This window comes from Nuphar pumila, chromosome 13, assembly GCF_984573655.1.
Source record: "Nuphar pumila chromosome 13, dmNupPumi1.hap1.1, whole genome shotgun sequence".
NCBI lineage: Eukaryota > Viridiplantae > Streptophyta > Magnoliopsida > Nymphaeales > Nymphaeaceae > Nuphar > Nuphar pumila.
This window is the reverse complement of record NC_143261.1, coordinates 10,532,735-10,539,995: the sequence shown is the minus strand read 5'-3', so window position 1 is coordinate 10,539,995 and position 7,261 is coordinate 10,532,735.

Genomic DNA, 7,261 nt, shown 5'->3' with positions numbered 1-7,261 from the left:
CAAATTTTTGTTCATCTCTCTATATCTCTCAATAAGTTGTCTAAAAAGATGTATAACTTACATAGTTGATCTTTCAGGCATAAAACCAAATTGATTCTCTGATATCATGACAACCTTCCTCAACCTAGACTCAATCACCCTCTCCCAAAGTTTCATAGTATGACTCATGAGTTTTATACCACGATAGTTTATGCAATCTTGTATATCACCCTTATTCTTATATAGAGGCACCAAAGTACTCTTCCTCTACTCATTAGGCATCTTATTTGTCCGTCAAATCTTGTTAAAAAGATTTTTCAACCATTCTAAACCTTTCTCTCTCAAGCATTTTCAAGCCTCAATAGGTATATCATTTGGGCCAACTGCCCTTCTTGATTTCATTTTCTTCAAAGCCTCTGCAATTTTTTTCTTTTGAATCTTGCGCATGAAGTCACGATTCATCTCATGAAAAGGAATGGAGAAGTCTCCAAGATCCTGAGTATGACTTTCATTAAATAGTTTATCAAAATAATCTTTTCATCTCTCCTTAATCTTCTCATCTTTGACTAAAACCCTTTGTGTTTCATCTTTGATACATTTAACTCTAGATCTCTCGATTTCCTATCTCTCATCTTTGCAAGCCTATAAATATCCTTCTTGCCCTCTTTGGTATCCAACTTGTCATAAACCTCTTTATATACCTTATCCCTCGTGTTTTGAACTACTTTTTTAGCTTCCTTCTTTGCTATCATATACTTCTCCAAATTCTCATTATCACAACTTTTACTTAGATTTCTATAACGCTCTCTTTTAACCTTAATAGCTAATTTGACATCCTCGTTCCACCATGATGTATCATTACCTAGCGGTGCATTGCCTTTAGACTCACCCAATACCGCACCAATCAGCTTCCTTAACTACCTGCTCTACAAACATTCCTTGTTTAAATCCTTTTAGTGCCCACCACTTAATCCTAGGATCTATCATATGTTTATCCCTTTTGCGACATTGTCTAATTCTAAGATTTAAAATTAAGACTATGCAATTCTCTACATCCAAAATCATTGATTTCATACTTATTTAGGGTCATTTTACCCTTGGCATGATATTTCTTATGAATTTTCTGATATTTGCATAAATTTATAAATTTCTTGTGAACATCTAAAAGATTAAAATCCAAGTAAGGAGATTCCCACAATATTTTGTGGACTTCCTCACATTCGCACAAATTTGTAATTTTTTTATGAATTTTTAATAATTTAAAATCTGAATAAGGTGATTCACATGATATTTTGTGCGGGCCTTCTCATATTCACACAGATTTGAGTTCCAACTTTTGAAAGATTAAAAATCTAACTAAGAAAATTCACATGATATTTTTTTGTGGATCACATGACATTCTTAAAAATTCACAAATTTCTTGCCGACGTTCAAAAGATTAAAATTCAACTAACGAAATTTGCTTGATATGTTGTGTAGATCTCATGACATTCACAAAAATTACAAATTTCTTGTGATCCTCCTTTGAAATATTAAATTTCAACTATCAATATTTACATGATATTTTGTGTGGATATCATGACATGCACAAATTTTTTTGCGAACTTTCTATGAATGATTAAAATTCAACAAAAGAGATTCACGTAATATTTTCTTTGGACTTCCTAGTATTTACATAACTTGCAAATTTCTTGTGAAAGATTAAAAATCTAACTAAACATATTTTCATGATATTTTTTGTGCGCCTCTTGATATTTGCATAAATTCATAAATTTCTTGCAAACCATCTTTAAACATTAAAGTTCAATTAAAGATATTTGCATGATACACATAAATTTCTTATGAACCTCTTTGAAATGATTAAATTCCTACTAAAGATATTTGCATGATATTTTGGGGGATTTCTTGATATTCGCATAAGTTCGTAAGTGGACCTCTTTGGAAAGATTGGAGATTCATATGATATTTTTTTAGACCTCTTGACATTCACATACATTTGTAAATTTCTTGTGAACCTCTTTCTAAAGATTAAAATCCAACTAAGAAGATTTGTATGATATTTGTGTGAATCTCTTGACATTTACACAATTTTTTTGCGAATCTTTGAAAAATTTAAATCTAACTAAGGAGATTGGCATGATATTTATGTGAATGTTAGGAGGTTCGTAGAAAATACCATGCAAATCTTTTTAGTTACATCTTAATCTTTTGGAGGTTTGTAAGAAATCTGTGCTAATGTCATGAAGTTTACACAAAATATCATGTGAATCTCTTTAGTTGGATTTTAATTTTTTTAAGGAGGTTCATAATAAATTTAGAATTTATGTAAGTGTTAGGATATGCATAAAAAAATATCATGTGAATCTCCTTAGGTGGATTTTAATCTTTCGAAAGAGGTTCATTAGAAACTTGTGAATTTGCATGAATATCAGGAGATCGACACTAAATCTTCTTAGTTGGATTTTAATCGTTTGAAAAAAATTCTCAAGAAATTTATAAATTTGTGCCAATGTCAAGAGGTTTGCACAAAATATCATACGAATCTTCTTACTTGAATTTTTAATATTTTGGAGGTTTGCAAGAATTTTATAAATTTGTGCAAGCACAAAATATTATGTGAATCTCTTTACTTGGATTTTAATATTTTGATGGTTTGCAAGAAATTTGTGAATTTATGTGAATATGAGGAGGTTTGTAGAAAATATCATGAGAAGAGTAAAATAGTCTTAAGGAATCAATGATTTTGGATATGCGAGAAATTTTAGCATATTTCTTGGTATTTATGAAAATGCACTAAACTTTGAGGATAATATGATCATTTTTTGTATTTTATTCTCATTCAATGTGGATCTTATTGTTGCTATCACGGTAAAAAAGAAGTTGTGATTGGGGCATGTTATTGGGGAGAAAATATATTTGAAATCGAGGATAAAAAGTCCGACCCTTAGGGCATGTTTGAAAACGAAAGTTTCCCCTAGGAGAACTTCCCTCGGAGGAAAAAAATCACGAAGGGGACTCCCCCCCGCCGCGGGTCAATTTTGGGAGAGAAACTTCTCCCAAAATGGCGGAACAGTGGGGAGAAGTGCCCCTTGTGTTTGATTGGGGAGTATAGGCCCCACTAAAAAGGGGAGGAAGATCCCTCAACAGCACTTCCCCTTGTTTTCCAACACACCCTTAAGATTTTGATTTTTTCTCCACTAGTAATTTTTTTATTTTTACTCAGAGAAACCTTCCCAGGCGTAGAGACCTAGTCGTGATGGCTTAGCCTGCCGTACTAATGGTCTCTGTCCATGTCGGCGTAAAACCTCTTAGGGATTACCCCTCGGCCCTCGGGAGTCACCAAACTTCAGCTCACGCAAGGAGTGATACCCATGGGATTTGAACCTAGACATCACACGTTAGTTAAAAAAAATAAAACCCCTAAAATCTAAACCCTATCAAGTGATTAATGGAATAATTAAAAATAATTCCTAAATCATATCAACCGAGTCAATCTAAACCCCTAAAAACAAGAAGAAGAAGAAGACGCTGACACAAAGAGAGCTATCGAATGACATACACACCGATACAAAGAGAGAGAAAGAGAGAGAGATGACCTTAAGAGGTGTGTGTGGTGCATCACAGAGGCAGCCGTTGGTGCCACTGGACGGTGGACAACCCAACCACCAGAGTGAAGACTGCAGAGAGAAAGGCGGGGCGGGGAGTGTAAAAGGGTTGGATCCGATCAGGGTGGGCACGGTCAACCCTGATCTGAATCCCTCTAAGACTGCAGGGAGGGGAGTGTAAAAGGGTTGGGTCTGGTCAGGGTAGTCACCGTCAACCCTAATCTGAATCCCTCTAAGAGTGCAGAGAGGTGGTGGGGAGTGTAAAAGGGTTGGGTCTGGTTAGGGTGGGCACCAAATGGGGTGGTGCCCACCCTGGCTTGATCTTTAACATGTATTTTGGGTCAGGGGGGGCACCATCAACCCTGATTTGAATCCCTCTAAGTTTTTCAGGTCAAGGTGGACACGTGCCCACCCTGGCCTCATTGTGGCTCCAACACTGGAGCCAACCCAAGTCCTAAAGCTCATTGAGGTTTGCACCGATTACCCTTTGAGATTTGAACCCGAGACCAAAGCAATGCTCATCTCTTCCCTACCTCCATGCTCCACTCAAAACATGATAAATAAGCCGTTGGTCTATGGAAATGCTTGGTGGTCCTGACTACCCACAACTTTCACCAACGTCAATGACCCCTCACACAAGACACGAGCAATGGAAACTAGGGCTGGACAGCCGGCTGGTCAGCCAGTGGATAGCCCGTAGCCTGGCCCAAATGAGTCGGGCTTGGGTCTAGTTTTTGAAAGAAGGCCCGACCTGAACTGGGCTTAAACATGACCCTACAAGATATCGGTTCAGGCTGGGCCGGGCCAGCCAGTAGGCTTATATATATATATATATATATATATATATATATATATATATATATATATATATATAAAAGATAACTTGTAACCCAATTTGGCCCTACCCAGATTAAGATCAGCACTTATATAAAAGATAAGTGCTGATTTCTTCTAAGGTAGACCCTACAGTTTTGAGGGAAGAGACGTTGAATTTATTTAGCCAACGGGTATCGGCCTTGTGAGGTGGCGTGACTTCGGTTTGGTTGGATAGGTTAACGAGGGCACTAAAGACAAATGGCTGGGAGTCATTATTGGTATGGATGGCTTGGGTAGGTGGGTACGAGTAAGTGGGTTCGATTATGGGTTGGGAACTAGTGGTGGCCTGATAGGAAGTTGGGGTGCCAACTGGCAGGTTCAGATTGGGTGCCACATCAGCCATGATGGGAGAGGAAGTCTTACCGGTACAAGGTGGTTGCTGGCCGGATTCCGGCAAAAGATCGCCACGTTCATCTTCCATGTGAACGTACTCAGATGGCCTGTGTTTCTCCCTGTTTAGCTCGATGCTATCAGTTGTCATAATTCCATCCTGATGCAAGGTCCCCTTGGCCGTGTCTTGCTCACACTATCTATTGCCATCTCTGCCAAAACCAGGTGGGGCTTCAATGTTCATGGCTTCTGATGTCTTAGGTTGAAGATTCATCATCTCCTTGGGAGTATTTTCTGTTTAGGTCGGTTCCTCTTGGTTCTCTGGAGAAAGAACATGAAATCGATTGGTGGGAGTGCTCTTGCTCAGTCTTGATTTCAATTTCCGGTTGCGCTATGCCATGCGTACTAAACTCCATCCATCATTTGTTGTTGGTGGGGCAACCTTCTCCTTAGATAGTTTGGGATAGATAGGTTGCATCGGAATGATATGGTGATCCACATTCTATGCAGAATTTGACATAGCTCTCATATTCAATAATCTGTGTGAAAAGACAGACCATTTTCAATCTGAATTTCAATGGATGGTTGGGGTGTAAACTAAGAATACAGGCAAAATGGCCTTGTCCCAGTGTGCTAGTAAAATGGTCAACTTCCATTATGGTGCCATTAAGAAATTCAGCAACTCCTTCGAAGCATTCCTTATTCCATAACTCTAGGGATAGGTTAGGCAAACTTATCGATAAGGGCACACGATTTTGAGATGCAAGTTTCATAGGCATGCCTGACATCCAACGATTAGCCATGAGCGTTCGTCCTCTGATTCTCCACATTCCTCGATACAACACCATCTTCAGATCATTTTCATTAAGAACACGAATGAGGAACAAGCCATTGTTGAGTTCCGTGAATAGAAGCTTTGAAAATCTGGACCAAAGTTTTTGTAGAGTGGAGAAGATAAACTTGAAATCCATATGCTTATATCTTTCACCTCCCGAAAGACCTGCTATGGCACACCATGGCATCGGTTGAAGCATATGATCATACTTGGATGCAGTCGGGATTAACATCGTATTGCTTTGGGTACCCTTGGTGATCCTAATATGGGGAAGGTCGTCCTCCACCATGGATGACGATCCATCACCTTCAACTACAACAGCAGTCTCCAGTAAAGGCTTGTCTGGGGGTTGTGGCGGTGGAGGGGGAGGCGGCGGGTCACCATTAGGGGAGAATGACGGTTCTCCACTAGGAGGGGAGCCAGAGTTCATCTCTCTTACGCTTCTAGTTTCTAATAGAATTTTCCTCTTATCTTTTCATAGCAAATTATTACAACATCAAAGCAAGAAAAAAACAGAACCCACAATCATCAAAGATTTTTTATACAAAACATCCTCACAAGCAAAAAAAATTGTCAGAGAAAATGCTGGATTTGAAGATCAGCATCCTTGAACAACACCCCTTACGTTCTGAACATGTGCTGGGTATTTGAAATCACGCAAATATGAGTACCATCCTAGAGGGACGACAAGTGATGCAAATACTCAACTTTAACAAAATTTAAGTTTGAAACTCTTTTCATACCCCTAAGCAAAGAAATTTGTCTCCGTCATAAACAACAAAGGAGAGAAGATCCCAACCTTTATAGAAGCACGTCACAAATCTGATCACATATGTAATGAATTTCAGTAGCTAATAATTGTCTACCATCAATCTGGTTTTTGCAAACATAGAAATAAATTTCATCTAAGAACCCAGCTACTCTATCACATCATAATGTTCGATGTAGGAAGCCCAAACCAGATTAGCAATAATATGCTTCTTCACAAAAAATCTGCACACATATTTCCAAATCAATTGAACAATAGGGCACAAAAATATCAAATGAGATTGTGATTCTTCATGCTTGAAACATAAAGAGCATCTGTTTGGTAATGCAACCCTAAACTTCTTTAACCTGTCATGAGTGAGAAGCCTTTCATGACCATCCAAATAAGCAACCCATGCTACCCTAAGCGGTACTCTTTTAAGTCATACATAATCTTACTACTCATAAGATGAAACCCTTTTTAATGGAATTTCAGATATCCTTCCTATTGATTTTCGCTGCACATACAGAGCCTCTCCACCACAACCTCTCAGGACCATGAGAGACCTGAAATCCTATCAGATTAGGCTATAAACTTTCAAGACCCGGTATAAGAGCATGCCGATCTACACATAATGTCAACTCATCTTTGACCATTTTTTTTTCAAATTAACAATCTTGCATCTTTCTCCCACATGTTTGAGAGATATTAGCGGTGCACCCAACTAAAGATCTGTCCAAAATCAAGTAAAAGTCCCGTCTTGAACCTCACACGACATCATAAGCTCTATCTTCTTCTAACCCCATATAATCTTCTTTCAAGCTCCAAAACTAACATCCGAATTAGCTCCTCAAAAACTTCTATTATGGAGATACTTGGAGCGCATGA